Source organism: Macaca fascicularis, chromosome 8 (assembly GCF_037993035.2).
Source record: "Macaca fascicularis isolate 582-1 chromosome 8, T2T-MFA8v1.1".
In the NCBI taxonomy this organism is placed as follows: Eukaryota; Metazoa; Chordata; class Mammalia; order Primates; family Cercopithecidae; genus Macaca; species Macaca fascicularis.
Genome location: NC_088382.1, coordinates 143,155,830 through 143,171,971, shown reverse-complemented (window position 1 = coordinate 143,171,971; position 16,142 = coordinate 143,155,830). Strand labels below are relative to the sequence as shown.

Sequence of the window (16,142 nt, the reverse complement as noted above, 5' to 3'; positions counted from 1 at the left end):
AATGCAAGTCCTAGATAAGTGGGGTGCAGCCCAGGGACTGGCACGTCAGCTTCCTGGACGTGCTCGTGCTCTGGGTCTTTGCCCGGTTTGCAAGATGCAGTGTCAGTGAGTCCCTTCTGTTACCTGCTGCCTGCCGGATGAGCTGACCACAAGGGGAGCTGGCGGTGGGAATCCTGGTGCTCCATGGTACAGTGAACTTACTTGCCTTCTGGATCCTCTGAGTCCTTGTTCTTGGGCTCAGGGAATAGGGCTAAAGAACTTTGTTCTTCTTGTTTCTGCTGGGATTTTCGAAGGCACTTTCCTTGCAGTTCTGCAGGCTGACCTGTGATCCCATGTCAGGGACTGCATTCTCAGCAATCAGTTGAGCTCAGGAGTCCTGGGGCTGGTAGAGTGTTTGTGAGCACTTTCGCAGGGCTGACTGTGGCTCTTATGCCTTTCTAACAACCCCCCACACATAGATTCACCCCACAGACTCCCTGGCAGCCAGCTGCTGTCATTTCTCTTTTTTACTGATGATGAAACCCAGGCACAGACTAGTTAAGTAACTTACAATCACACAGCTAAGTCGGAGGGCTGCGCTTTGAAGGCTTACAGGGTCTCCAGAGCCCAGTCCACTTGCTGCCTCCCCATCATCCTCACTGCCTAATGCTTTTAAGCAATATGCTGGAAATACCTGCAATGTCAAGATTAGGAGATGGGCTAAATCCAGTACAGCCGCAGAATGGAATAATACTCATTTGAGCCACACAACCAGCACAGTGGAATGCTCTGATTTCTGGTGTGAAGGTGGGGTATCTAATTACATATGCACAGAGAAAGGAATACCAAGTGCTAACAGTGCTTGAATTCCCTCAGCCTTTTGCATCCTCTCCTGGACAGCTATAACAGACTCACTCACTCACACATGCATTCAATAGGTTTTATTTATTTATTATTTTTGAGATGGAGTCTTGCACTGTCTCCCAGGCTGGAGAGCAATGGTGTGATCTCAGCTTACTGCAACCTCCGCCTTCCAGTTCAAGCGATTCTCCCTGCCTCAGCCTCCCGAGTAGTTGGGATTACAGGCTTCCCCGCCACCACACCTGGCTAATTTTTATATTTGTAGTAGAGATGGGGTTTCACCATGTTGGCCAGGCCAGTCTTGAACTCCTGACCTCAGGATCCCCCCACCTCGGCCTCCCGAAGTGATGGGGTTACAGACATGAGCCAGCATGCCCGGCCATTCAGTAGCTTTTAATTCAATGCCTTTGACATGCTGAGTACTGGGGATACAGCAGCAAAAAACAAAAACATGGTTTCTGCTGTCATGGAACTTAGTCTGGCCTGCTGTTTGCTCTTTCTGCCTATACTTTCTCCCTCCAGCTTTCACTAGAGAGATCTTTTGGAAGCCCTCCATGGTTCCCCCGTGCCCTCAGATGCAGCCCCTCCCTGCCGCTATTGTCTCATGGGTAAAATGGACCAGAAGACGCACAGACCTTCCGGACATCAGAGTGTAGCTCTTCTCACTTGTTGGCTAGAGGCTTTGCAGTCACAACTCTCATCATTACCATCTTCTAGAAAGGTCAGGCACCGGACAGCTGAAACCATGGCAGCCAGCACCAGGAAGTGCCCTCCCTGGGCGCTCAAAGATCCAAGACAGCCGGGCCCTGTGTTTGTAGGAACAAGATTCCAGATGTCTCTGCTGCTTGCCAGCCTCGTGACCTTCATTCATGCAGGGCCTTGTTTTCTTGATTCAGTGGGGGCCAATCCCGGCCCCCAGGGGAGATGGATGCTGCAGGGATGTGCAAGCTGTAGAGGGTTCCAGAGAATGGGCCTGGCGTTCTGCAAGCCTGGCACCCCTCCCGGATGCTTTTCTCCAGCCCTTGGAGCTTGGGCGGTGTGGTGTTAGGATGATTATTGGGTTTCCTCCACAGTTCCTGGCTGATTGTTTTATAGCCCTTGTTACAGCCTTTTGTGATAATACTGGGTGTGGCAGGCCTCAGGACACAGGATCTCTCCAACGTTCTCCTGCCTTCCTTCCCCTGCCCTAACACGGGACTCTAATCTTTCCCTGCCTTTCTGATTGTGGGTCTTGAGATCCTCCCCAGAGAGGGTCCTGCCCTGTACCCTGGGAGAAGGAATGCTGACATCAGGAAGCTTCCATAAAACCCCAGAAGACTGGGTTGGAAGAGCTTCCAGATAGCCGAGCACTGGAGCTTCCTGGAGGGTAGCACACCCCGTCCCGCATACATCCCCCCACGCATCTCTCTATGTGTATCATTTGCACCAGTAAATATGTTTTCCTGAGTTCCAGGAAATTAATTCCAGCAAATTAATCGAGCCTGGAAAGGGGGTCTTGGGAACCCAATTTGAAGCCAGTTGGTCAAATTGCAGAAAACCAGACTTGAGACTTGTGTTTGGGGTAGGAGTTGGGGGGCAGTCTGGGGAACTGATCTCTCAACCTGTGGGATCTGACACTGTCTCCAGGTAGATGGTGTCGGGATTAAATTGGAGGACACCCAGCTGGTGTCCACTGCGTGGTGTGTGGGGAAGAATTCCTATACGTGTGGGCACAGAAGGGTTCTGTGTTGACTGTTAGGGTTTGAGAGCAGAGGATAGGCAGGGTTTGAGAGATTTTACAAAACAGGTAGGAATAACACTTTCTGAGACTTGGTTTCCCCATCTGTAAAAAAAAGGAAATACTAACAGTACCCACTTGGGAGAGTTCTGTGAGGACTAAATGACACGAGGACTCAAAAAGCTGGGTACGGTGTCTGGCCCATCGTGAAGGCTGAGTAATTGACAGGTGCATTTATCACTATGGTTCCTCGCTGAGCCCGTGATAAATGAGCCTGTGGCAGGACATGAGTGAGCTGCAAGAACAGGAGCCAGGCCTCCCACCTTGCTGGCTCGGAAGGCTGTCTGGCTGCAGCAGAGACACTCTTCCCAGAAAGAAGGGGCTTTCCATGGTGAACCACTGTGGCCAGGCCCAGAGGCCTTTACAATACCAATGTCCCAAGAAGAGAAGGGCCATCAGAAGGATGGAAATTTTCTATGTGCTTCTAGATTGATCCCTTCTCAAAAGACTAATTTTTCTTCTAGTCATGCCCAGCTATAAGCATTTGGGCATTTACAGATAACCTTTGTTCCTGAAGGGCATCCGGGTATGTCCTTCCTCCTTTCAATACCCATGACCCTTACTATCCTGGAACAGAGTCCACACTGCAGGAAGGACAGGGCTCACCATGGTCAGGGCCCCATCAAAATCCCCAGCCTCATCTGTGCTCTCCCTGTCCCACCCCACCTTCTGCTAATCACAGAGTCATCTTCACAGTGTGGACCCTGAATACAGATGACTTGGGTTCTGCTTCTTTTGCAACCCTGGATACAGTATCTTCTCTTGATCTCAGTTTCCTCATCTGCAAAATGGACATAACAGATAACAACAGCACCAACCTCCAGGATTGCATGAGTTAATTCAGGCGTGCCTTGGAGATATTTAAGGCTTGGTTCCGGGCCGCTGCAATAAAGTGAGGATTGTATAAAGCAAGTCACACAAATTGTTTTGGATTCCCAGTGCATACAAAAGTTATGTTTATACTATACTGTACTGTGGTCTGTGAAGTGTGCGGTAGCATTATGTCTAAAACAACAATGTACATACCTTAATTAAAAAATTCTTTTTTGGCCGGGCATGCTGGCTTACGCTCCCAGCACTTTGGGAGGCTGGGGTGGGCAGATCGCTTGAGGCCAGGAGTTCCAAACCAGCTTGGGCAACATAGCGAGATTTGCCTTCTACAAAAAATGTTAAAACATTAGCCAGGAGTGGTGGTGCATGTGCATCTGTAATCCTAGTCACTTGGGAAACTGAGGCCACAAGTTCAAGGCTGCAGGGAGCTATGATCAGAGCTTGACAGAGCGAGATCCTGTTTCTAAAAAAACAAAACAAATTAAAAAATACTTTCTTGCTAAAAAATGCTAATGGAATGAGCACGTGCTGTTGGAAAAATGGCACCAGTAGACTTGCTCAACACAGGGCTGCCACAAACCTCCAGTTAGTAAAGACAACAACAACAAAATAACGATGCAGCATCTGTGAAACAGGATTAAGTGAAGTATGCCTATGTACGTGAAAGTGCTTAGAACCCTGCTAGACGCAGCAATCTCTAACGGCCAGTATTCTATAGAGAATATGAAGCTAAAGATGTGGCTATGGATATAGATATAGATATAGATATAGATATAGATATAGATACAGATATAATGTAGCTCTAGTCTGTGATCATCACGCCAAATGAAATACCTGCCATGTCTGCAGGACTTGGTCTGTGAGGTTTGCATGTGCTCTTCTCTACCTGGAATGCCCTTCTCTTGCTTTCCTGGGGAGCCCTCCCTTCTTCACACTCAGCTCTAGAGTTGTCTCTTCTGGAACTCCGCCCCCCTATTTCCACTCCATTCTCAGCTGTGGGGCTTGTCCTTCGGCAGCCCTTAAACCCCCTGCCTGTGTCTGCCTTCCTTTCACTGACCACACTGTCTTGTGAAGAAGGGCCCGTGTACCTGTGCGTTTCCCCTGCTGCACTGGGAGCCCCTTGAGCAGTGGTAGTCTATGCTTCATTCTTCATTGGATTCACAGAGCACCCTCTGGGCCAGGCATGCCTTTCCCTCACCAGCACCGAGACTGGTGCTCTGACGGCTGGTGTAGTGTGTCCATTTGTCTCAGCCACAAAGAGCCAGCCCAGGTGCTGGTTTGATAGACATGATGTCCAGCTAGCTGGCCATGCTACTGGCCTGGACACATGCCTGGGCCCCCGTGGGGATTACTTGTCTCTTCTTTAGCTCCTCCGACTTGCCTCCAGCCTTTGGAGAACTGAAATGGGCGGACCCCATGTCTGTAGGCTCCTGGTCCTTTCACTTTCCGGTCCACGCCTTATCTGCGTTCCATGCAGGCCAGAATACAGAACACCTGCTGTTTGCAGCTCTCTCTGCCTCCAATTAACTCATGCAAACACATCCTGTCAAAATACCCCACACCCTTTCTGATATGGATGGCACGGGGTAGAGGAGGAAGAAGACGCAAGTGAACCCAAAGCCAGCGAGTCTGAAATCCATTTGGCAAGCATTTGTGCTATGTCCTATATTCAGTGCCTGTGTGGGGAAGTCAGTTCACCGTTTTGCTCAATGGCAATGAAGAAATGGCATTCATGTAAACACTTTCTCACAGTCTCTAAAAATATCCTTTGTGCTGGAGGATTGGCTGTCAGAAAAAGAGGAAGAAGGGAAGGCCTTTGGGTCTGAGATGATTTGCTTATTCTGTTGGTTGAATAGGATGGAATTGGCTTTCTGCACTTTGCAACCTCAACAGATGGTCAGTCATCTAACTGGAACCTCCTTGGAGGTGGGGCCTGTCTTTTTCCCCATTGAATCCACAGTACTTTGGTAAAGGAGAGGTCACTCAGGGAGTGTTCCGGAATTGCCCCCAACAGTTGTGCTATATGGTTGTATTGTGTTAATATTTCATCAAGAGTACTCATCTCTCCCTGTTGCTGCATATTTGCATATTAGTGTATGTCATCATCATTATCACAAACACCGCCGTGTCGCCTTTAGCATTTTCTGTCATTTGAACTATGTCCTTGCAATAAGTTCTCAGGAGAGAGATACTGAAAATGCCTTGAAGGTTCTTGCCACCTATTACTCATTGTGACTTTGCTGTGAAATGAGGAGTGGAAGGGAGATGGGGGGAACAAGAGCTGGAAGGGGATCCCTATTGAGCCTGGGACAGGGACCAGTGCAAAGGCCAGGATACAGCCACGGTGGGATTGTTCGACGGGCATGTGGGTCTGCCTCCAGTGGAGCGCAGAGTGCAGGTCAGGGAGGAATGAGGAGCTGGGAGGGATGGACACAAGGATGAAAAGACAGGAAGTTCAGACAGAGGAATTCGCTCCTGATAGGAGAGAAAGCCCACTCTCATGCCCCTCATTTCTTGGGGGCTAATGTGCAGTGAGTCAGTGGGGAGCGGGGTGAGCTGTTAACATCTGTGTGTAGGCTGCTCTAGAGCCCATGCCTGCACTGGAGCCCATGAGTCACCTCAAGTCCATTTGAAAAATTAGAGTGTTGGTAATTCACAGGGGAAAAATAGCACAGACAAGGATCAAGAGATCCTGGCTGTCTGCAACACCTGCACGTCATTCTCTGTAGTCCCCAGGGTGCCACAGACTTAAGGAACTTTACACAACTCTGAGGTTTGGAATTCTAGGGGTCTCCACGGAATTCAGACTGCCATTAGGCTGTGGGGAGTGGCGGGGGGGACTAGAAGACCCACATTCCGTGGAAATCCAGGGATTCCCGGAATTCCAGCATCCAGTAGAAATTCAGAGAACCATGGCCCCTGAGTAATTCCTCTGAAGGAAACATAGTCAAGAAAGACAAATTAATTTACAGCTACTCCTTCAGCTCCAGCCCAGCACTTAATTAGTGCCTTAGTGGTTTGAATGAATGACTATGGGAAAGGGTGAGAGAAGCAGTGAAGCAGAAGATCGCCCTCCAAAGCTATGCTTCCCATCCTCAAATGTCACCCCCTCCACACTGGGGAGGGGCATGTGGCTGTCATGCGGATTCTTCTGGCATTTTGTAGCTGAGGGCTAAGGATGCTCTAGCTCCTGCACAAGGGCAGGGAAAACAGTTCTGGCAAATTGCTAAACGTGTCCTCCTTAGAACACCACTGGACGTTCAGTACTGAGGAACAGCAGAGCATGGCGTCACACGAGCCGCCCCAAAATTTTCACCCTGGAGGATGATCCTTCCACGCGATTACTATTGATTGATCACAAGTAGCTTTTGATGTCATGGCTTTTATCTGTTAATATGTGTCATATTCGATATTAAAATTGAGGAATTATTTAAATATTTATTTAGTACTTCATTGGAAAAATAATAATGAATCTATCATATGGTAACATAAATGACTTTTTTTTTTTTTTGAGACAGAGTGTTGCTCTGTTACCCAGGCTGGAGTGCAGTGGCACAATCTTGGCTCACTGCAACCTCTGCCTCCCAGGTATAAGCGATTCTCCTGCCATAACTGGGATTACAGGTGCCCGCCACCGCACCTGGCTAATTTTTGTATTTTTAGTAGAGATGGGGGTTTCACCATGTTGGCCAGGCTGGTCTCGAACTCCTGGCTCCAGGTGATCCACCCGCCTCAGCCTCCCAGAGTTCTGAGATTACAGGTGTGAGCCACTGTGCCCATCCCATAAATGATATTTTCATGAAAAAATAACTACTTACCCAAACAAACAACAACAACAAAAAATAAGAAGAGTGGTATTACTTTACAGATCCCTTTACTATCTGGCTTAAAGGAAAACAGCTGGGTTTTCATCTCTGCCTCTGTATTCAGTCTTCTGTGAAATCAGATGTCATTTGTCTCCGGGGAGCTCTACTGTACATGCAGGAGAGAATGAGAGTGAAAGAGTAAATGAAGCCTTTGTCTCATTATGAAAATGGCTTTGACATCGTGAATTCCCCAGAAGGATCTCAATGACCCACAGAGATCCCTGAAACATAGTTTTAAGAACCTCAGTACAGTGGTTAAGAACGTGCCTTTTTTTTTTTTTTTTTTTAAGTTCTGGGATACAAGTGCAGAATGTGTAGGTTTGTTACATAGGTATACATGTGACATGGTGGTTTGCTGCACCTGTCAACCTGTCATCTACGTTTTAAGCATGCATTAGTTATTTGTCCTAATGCTCTCCCTCCCCTCACCCCCTGACTGGCCCTGGTGTGTGTTGTTCCCCTCCCTGTGTCCATGTGTTTTCATTGGAGAAGAACATGGCTTTTCAAGCAGGCTGCCTGGGGTCAGGGAGGCGTTTGGGAGGAATTGCATCCCGGATCCACTTGCAGCCCGTTGAGTTACCATAGACAAGAGATTTCACTTCTCTGCACCTCACATCCTCTGTAAAGTGGGATAATAGTACCTACTTATAGGATTATTGTAAGAGTTACTTTAGTTAATATTTTAAAGCTCTTAGAACAGTCAGGTACATATTAAATGCTATACAGGTTATGTATCTATAGCTACACACACGTATCACATACATACATACTATATACATACATATGTATATATGTACACATACATAACATATATATACTATATATGTGAGTATATATGTGTGTGTACTATATATTCATCTATATTTATGCTATATATATATTGCATATACTAAAACCAACTGAAAAATCACAAATGTTACTATAGCAAGTCATCCATTTCACATTATTTCTAAAAATATGAATATGTAAGAGCCATTTCTTAAGGCAGCTTTTCTGTCACCTACTAAGAGCGGGGGACAGCCGCTGCCCTGTTTGGGGTGCTGCAGAGCATAATCATAAATGTGGGAGTCCAGATCCAGGTCAGCTGTTGGGGCTCCAGGAGTCTGCGGACCCCTGCTCTCACCTCTTTGTGTCACTGGAGCTCCAGATTAAGGGCTTTCTGACAACTCCTCGTCTTCTTTCCTTCCCTTTGTCTGAGGAAGCAACTGTCTTCATTTGGCTGCCTGAGGGAGAACATCTGGCTCCAGGCACCACAGAAATCAAAGAAGGAACCACGATGCTGGCCCCAGGAAGTCCCCAGAAACCCCAGGCAGCTCCTCCTCTCACACGGGATGCTTTTCCCGAAATACTTTTTGTCTGGAAGCTCTCCATGTGAGCTTTACAAAGGCATGTACATTCCCTTAGCCTTTGAAAATGCTCATAGGTTCAAGAACAACAACAACAAAAAGCCTTGGCGTCAGTGATCTGAGCACAGCATTGGAGTATGCTAAGAAGGCATCCGGGACTGGGAGCAGTGGCATATGCCTGTGATCCCAGCACTTTGGGAGGCCAAGGCGGGTGGATCACCTGAGGTCAGGAGTTCACAACCAGCCTGACTAATATGGTGAAACCCTGTCTCTACTAAACAAAATTAAGTGAGCGTGGTGGCACATGCCTATAATCCCAGCTACTTGGGAGGCTGAGACAGGAGAATTGCTTGTACCTAGGAGGTGGGAGGTTGCAGTGAGCCGAGATGGTGCCGTTGCACTTTAGCCTGGGCAGCAAGAGCAAAACTCCGTCTTGAAAATAAATAAATAAATAAATAAATAAATAAATAAATAAATAAATAAAATGAAAGAAAGCATCAGGACACCGGCTCCTTGTCCTCTGAGTGCGTGCTGTGCGGTGAGGTCCTCAGCGTGACGCTCACCTGGAAGGCATTCTGAATAGGACGAGACCCACCACGTCACCCCCCTGCTCTAGTTTATTCATTAATTCAATTATCAAACGTCAGTGGAATGCCTACAAGGGCCGGGCAGCGTTCAGAGCGCTGGAGACACTTCCATAAACTCACAAGCAAACATTCCTTGCGAAACCTACAGTTCAGTCGGGGAGACTTCTGATAAATAACAAAGTTCACAAATTAGAGATTTCATGATGCGTAGGAGGACAGGTACTAGAAAAGAGCAGGCAGGGGGCTGGGGAGCGCTGGCAGCAGAGGGGCCCGGGGTCAGCAACACCGAGAAGAGAAAGATGAACAGATTTGAGGAAGGCGAGAACCTTGTCCACGTGGGTCTGGGGGACAGCCCTCGAATGGGGGATACAGAGCTATGCCTGGTGAGTCAGGGAACTGAGAGTCCGGGAGCCTGGGCAGTGCATCAGGGGCTAATGGTCAAGTGAGATGCGAAGGGGGCGGCCAGACCAGAGGAGTTCTTGTTGACTTTTGGTGATATGGCATGCCTCCAAGGTGACACTGCCCCTTGCTGGACTGCAGTGACTTCCTGTTTTTGACTTCCTAGGCTTCTCTGGGCATCTGCCCTAGAGCCCACCATGGGTCCTGGAACCGCTCTTCTGGGTCCCCTGATGTTCTATGTCAGCTCTCGCCTAGTGTCCTCACCTTCAGGTGGGTGTTCATCTGTCTGCCTGTCTGCCTCCCCTGTTAGCTGGGCCTTTCAATTTTCCATCCCACCATAAGGGACAGCCGGCAGGTCCTGAGTTTTATGACCTTGTACATTTGTTTGGTAGCAGCACCTTCAACCTCTAAGCTCCTAAGACCTGTCTCTCTCCTTCATTAGAACTGCCGCATCCTCTCTGGCCCACTTTCTGTCTGGCATTTGCCTGACACATTCCTCCACTAGATGCCAAATTCCCCAGGGCGAGGACCCAGTCAGCCTCCATCTGCGTCACCTTGAGCACTATGGCAAGAGGGCTAGAAAGCCTGTCCCGTCGGTGGGAGGACCCATCACCACAGGGGTTTGCCAGCGAGTCCTGTATGCCTGGCCCTGCCTAGCTGTCTGAATCTCCTGTGTACGCTCTGCTCCGTCAACCGCTGGTTCGCTTTGTCCCACCCGTGCTGCGTTCCTGTACTAGCTTGTTAGTTGCAGAGCCCCATGTGTCTTAGCACAGGCTGATTCCTTTACCAGAAATGCCACTTTTCTATTTATTCATCCAGCAAGTGCATTTACTGGCCCTTGCTAACTCATTGGAAGGACCATCTCCATTAGGAAGCTGATGCCCTGTCTTGTGACACGTTTTCATCTGGATACATTGGACTGCGAATGCTAGGCCCTGGGGTGGAGAGGGGAGATGTGGTCCTGCCCATGGAGCCCTAATACCCTAGCTCCAGGCTCAGCAAATGTTTTCTGTAAAGGGCCAGGTAGTAACTATTTTAAGTTTTGTGGGCCAAATCATATCTCTCATGACTATTCACATTTGCTGTTGTAGCGCAAAGCAGCCATAGACAAAACATAAATGAATGAATGTATTTGTGTTCCATAAAACTTCATTTACAAAAATAGGTGGCAAGGCCAGATTTGGCCCGTGAGCTGTCATTCAGTGACCCTGATCTTGACTCAGTGTAGGCCATAGAGGGAAACAGCTTGTATAGCTCAATGTACTCACTAATTGCTAATTACTAGTGTTCCCATCACTGGACAGAGACTCTTCCAGGGCACAGACTGTCCCGCAGTCAGCATTGTGCCCTCAATGCCTAGCACAGCGCCTGACACAGGGTAGGCACCCAGGATGTGTGAATAAATCAATGAGCAAGTGAATGGAAATTCTATGGGTACTGAGCTTAGCAATCTAGGCTAGGCCCTGCTCCTTCCCTGCAGGCACAAAATGCTGGCAAAGGGCTTGGTGTGGTCTCTGGGGGCCCTGGAAGTGAAACTAAATAGGCTTCTCCAAGTGCACCATTTCTGGGTAATTTTTTTTTTTTTTTTTTTTTTTTTTTTTTTGAGACAGGGTCTCGCTGTGTCACCAGGCTGAAGTGCAGTGGCGCGATCTTGGCTCACTTCAACCTCTGCCTCCCAGGTTCAAGCAATTCTCCTGCCTCAACCTCCTGAGTAGCTGGTGCTACAGGTGTGGGCCACCACACCCAGCTAATTGTTGCTTTTTGTTGTTGTAGTTGTTTTTTAAGTAGAGTTGGGTTTTCACCATGTTGGCCAAGATGTTCTTAATCTCTTGACCTCAATCTGCCCACCTTGGCCTATAGGCATGAGCCACCACGCCCAGCCCATTTCTGGTGATTTTAATGAGCTCTTGATGGGGGTGGGCTCAGTCCCCTGGGGTGGCCAGAGCCCATCTGGATTGACTTCAACGAGCTATGATGTGAGCTTGGGCAGGTGGAGACTTTGCAGCATGGGACCCACCAGCAAGCGAGCTATTCCTTGCTTCCCGCGGATCTTTTCTGGCCCTGCGTGGGCCATGGGCTGAGTCCTGGCATACGTTTCTCCCGTGCCTAGGATGAGCCAAGTGCTATTCTGACGGTTGCACACACATGATCTCATTTAATTGTCATGGCAACCTGGGTGGTGAATAGTATCATTATCCTCATTTTACACAGGGTAAACTGAGTTACAATATGCAACTTGCCTGAGGTCACACTGTAGCTTAGGGCAAAGTTGGGATTTGAACCCAGCAATCTGATTCCAGGGTCCTTGCTCATAACCATCATTATTCAAACTGACATGCGGTGTAAAGGATTCAGACCTGCAGGGACCAAAAGTGGACACTTCTCACCCCACCACCTCAACCCCTTTACTCCCGATGCCGACACTGTTGCACAGAGAACTAAAGTAATTGGCCCAAGATCACATGGCATTAGTAGAGGAAAGAGTTGAAGCTACGTGAGTCGATTTCCAACTCAATGCTTTCTCCACAAGCCCAAGCCCCTCTTTTGGCTTGGCACCCGTAGGCAAACAGAGGCAAGTCTCTCCTCTCTTTCTCTCTGCCTCCCCTCCCCACAGAGCAGAACAACCTCTCATCTTATCCTTTGTGAAAGACCAGCCCCTTCACAGAGAAGTGACAGTACAAACTTGCACCTTCATTAGCATGGATGGGTGCCCTGGGCCTGGAATCAGTCAGATCAGGAATCAGGTGAGCTTGGGCAGGTCTCCTCACCTCTCTGACCCTCTGTTTTCTCGTCTGGTGACTAGGGGTACAAGGCCTGACTTGGCTGAGTTGTTCCAAGAGCTGAGTGCAGTGATGTGTCTCAGTGCCTGCCTGTCACAGCCCTTGGCCTTCAGCAAATGTGGTTTCCTGTCCTGCTTCCTCATTTCTCCCCACAGCTCTCTCGCCCACTCTGCCCCAGGAACAACAGTGTACCCCACCCACTGTACTCAGCTGGAAAACTGCATCCAATGACCTCTCTTCTAAGCAACCACTCTGACGTCACCTGGTGCAACATTCTAGGTCCATCCAGGAAGCAACATTGGGCTATTTCTACCCCAGGCACTGTGGCAGCACTCTTTTTTCTTCTTGCCTGTAATTACAGGGTTTTACAGTGGTTTCTCTGTTGCCTAAAAGTCTCAACATTTTCTTTGTTTCTCTCTTACACATAATTGTATCTCAGGAACCCACAAGCCATTAGGTCCCTGACCCTCAGTGGATGCCCTTTTCTATGGAGACAGACATCTAGATCAAAAGAAAGATGCTGGCTGGTTGGAGTAAACTATTCGAATAGACAAAACCCTTCATGAGGCCTCTACATGGATTTTGTGGCCCTGGGTGGTTGGAGAGACTTAGGAGTCTTCATGAACTTTTCTACTTCCCCTCTTTTTGATATAGAATTATCTGCAGGAGCCCAGGCCCCAGACTCTGGCTGGGGAATGAGTGTGGTAGAATAATAGCAGAGGTTGGGGGCTCTAGTGTCCAGGAGACACAGGGATGGGTAGAGTTGCCGTGTTTGCAAAGGTGGGCATCCTCAGCTCTTAAGCTTGCCTGAATGCAGGCTGCCTGGAGCCTGACCCAACTTTTCTAATTCATGGCTCTCTTTGTGAGCTGAAAGAATTGTCAGTGATGGCAGCGGTGGCCTGTCTGGAGCAGCTGCTGTGGGGATGCCTGCTGCAGCAGGGGAGGTGTAGCTGGGGCTGCGTGCTCCACAGAGCTGGCAGGGGCCAGGAACAGGTGGGAACCCCGCCTTCTACCAAGTTGGCAGGGCAGGAGCCCTGAGCTCCCAGGCACAGCTGCAGCTACCTAGCCACAGGTCTGGACCGAGGGATCCTGCTGCTCTCAGGGGCCCAGAAAGCCCCACTGTCGTGAAGGCTTGTAATTGCCTTCTCCTGCTCCCTGGCATCTCACCACTCCCAGTGCCCACTCTGATTTTTAGAACAAAGTTGAAGCTGAGTCTGAGTGCTGTCACAACCCAGCTGGGTGTGCGTGTACTCTGGGTGGTGCTGACATGCCAGACCCCTGCCACCTTGGCCCCCTCCAGACTTTGGTCACCAACAGGCACAGGAGGGAAGCCAAGAGGAGACTGAGGGCAGACATCCCTCAGCACACACAGCCTGGGTGCTCTGGATGCCATGTTGATGGTGGCAGGAGGCAGACAGGCTCCTGGGTGGAAAGGGGCGGGTCCCAGGTGAAACACCACCTTCAACCCAGAGACAGCCTGAAGCCTGGAGGCCAGGCTGCCAGTTCTGGGGGGAGTCCATGGCCTAGAGTAAGAACTTATGGTGCTTTATCCAAGCCCACCCATGGCCGCCCATGGACCAGTCAGCATGCACTTCCGCCCATCTGAGCCCATAAAAACCCTGGACTCATCCAGACATGCAGGTGTCAGGAATACCAGCTGCAGGAAGGAGCTACCCACTCTCGGTCTCCTTGACTCTTTGGGATGACCTAACTGCAGAAAGGAACTACCCACTATGTGTCTCCTCTGCCAAGAGCTAGACATTCATTGGGACAACCTGCCTGTGGAAAGGAGCTACCCACTGCAGGTCTCCTGAAAGCTGTTCTGTCACTCAATGAGGCTCCTCTCTGCCTTGCTCACCCTCCAGTTGTCTGCGTGCCTCATTCTTCCTGGACATGGGACAAGAACTCAGGATCCGCCAAATGGTGGGACTGTAAGTGCTGTAACACAAACAGGGCTGAAACACACCCTCCTCCCCCAATTCACCACATTGCAGGTGACAAGAAGGAGAGAAGAGCTGTGGCCCTTTGGGGAGTCCAGATCTAGGGGCTCCCCAAGCCAGGGCTGTGACAACCTCTTTGGGGCTCCACAGTTCCTGGTGTCTCCAAGCTTCTGGGTGCCACCATGTTCCCCTGGAACGTTTCTAGATGTGTTACTTAGGAATGTGGCAGCTTTCTTGCTTCTTTATCCAGATACAGGTCCAGAAATGGGTGCCTGCAGCAGAAGCCGTGTGTGGTACATCTGGTCCAGCCGCAGCCTCACACGGAGCTGGCACCTGTGCCAGTACCCAGAACTGCCTGTTGCAGCAACCAGCATGCCTGGCTGTGCACAGTGGCTGGACCCTCTGCTAGCTCACCCAAACACCCCTTGCTGCTCCATGCCTGGCTTGCCCTTACCAAGTGTGTGATCTAGGCTGGTAACATAAGCTAAGCACAACCTACTGGGCCGAGTGGGTGAAATGAGCCCAGCAGGCATGAGCAATACTCAGGTAGAAGGCGCTGCTGGCCACAGAGGTTTCTGGCTGGCAAAGTGACACCCAAGGATCCTGTGACATCAGGATCTGCTCACCTGCAAAATGCTGGTCTCACCTGGGGCTGTAGTGTTGCCTGGTTGCTGAGAGCTCTGTCTCTAGGGGACAATGCCTGGGTTTGTGTCCTGGCTCTGCCACTTTCTAGCTGGGAGACCTTGGACAAGTTCTTAACTCTTTTGTGTTTCACATTTTCATCTGAAAAATTGGGGTAATAATAGCTCATTCAGTCTTCATTAAAAACTTAAGAGGCAGGTTTTTAAATTAGTGTTCCAGGCTTTGCTTGAGCTGAGAGGGCCAGCCAGAGTCAAGGTATAGGAGCAATTGAGCAGTGAGAGTGTGTCAGTCAGTTTTTGCTGTGTAACGAAACCATGAAATGGCATAAGAGCATTCATTTAGATTTCATGGGTCTGTGGGTCATATGTGGTGGTTCTGGCTTAGTCTGTGAGTTGAGTTGGCCCTGACTGGAGGGTCACAGGCTGCCTGAAGCATGTTTTTCTCATGATGGAGGTCAGAAGCTCCCCAAAGGACAGGTACACAAAGCTCTTATGATTATGGTTCTGCACTGGCATCTTGGCACTTCTTCCCACATTCTATTGGCTAAAGCATGTCACAACATCCAGAGCGTGAAAAAATACACTCCCACTTCAAGAGACGAGGACCTGGGATAGAGACCCCTAGCCTCATCTCCTGTGGCTCCCATACCCAGCCTTCTGCCAGCCCGTTTGCACTTGTTCGCCAGCAAGAAGCTCAACAGACATTTCTCAATTGGTCATAAATCTGCTACCTAGGGATGGTGCTGACCTCTTGCAGGCCTCCAGGGAGGTCCTGAGAGTCCCATGAGAGTTGACTTTGCTTTGTCACACAGCAGGACAAGTGGCCGTTCCATCTGTAATAAGACCCTTCTAAATGATCTGCAGGAACTCCTGATGCATCTTTGCAGTGCCCTTTGAAGTAGCTGCCAGTTTAAGCATCACCATCTTCACTTTACAGAGGAAGAAATGAAGGCTCAGAGAGGTTGAGTTACTTGCCTGAGGGTGTCCAGCAAAGAGTGGGCAGAGCCAGATTGAGGCTCAGGTGGTTTGGCTGTGGAGTCTCTGTACTGCTTCTGGGGGTGGAGAAAGCAACAGCTCCACATCTCTGTGACTTACGCTAGGACAGAGGCATGCATGGGGGTGTGGCAGTGTCTGT

At 49.4% G+C, this 16,142-nt stretch overlaps 1 protein-coding gene across 11 annotated transcripts in view; it reads left to right on the top strand.

The window, feature by feature from the left end:
* Positions 1-16,142, top strand: part of ST3GAL1 (ST3 beta-galactoside alpha-2,3-sialyltransferase 1) — a 116,100-nt gene that overhangs the window by 31,607 nt on the left and 68,351 nt on the right. The window lies entirely within an intron of this gene.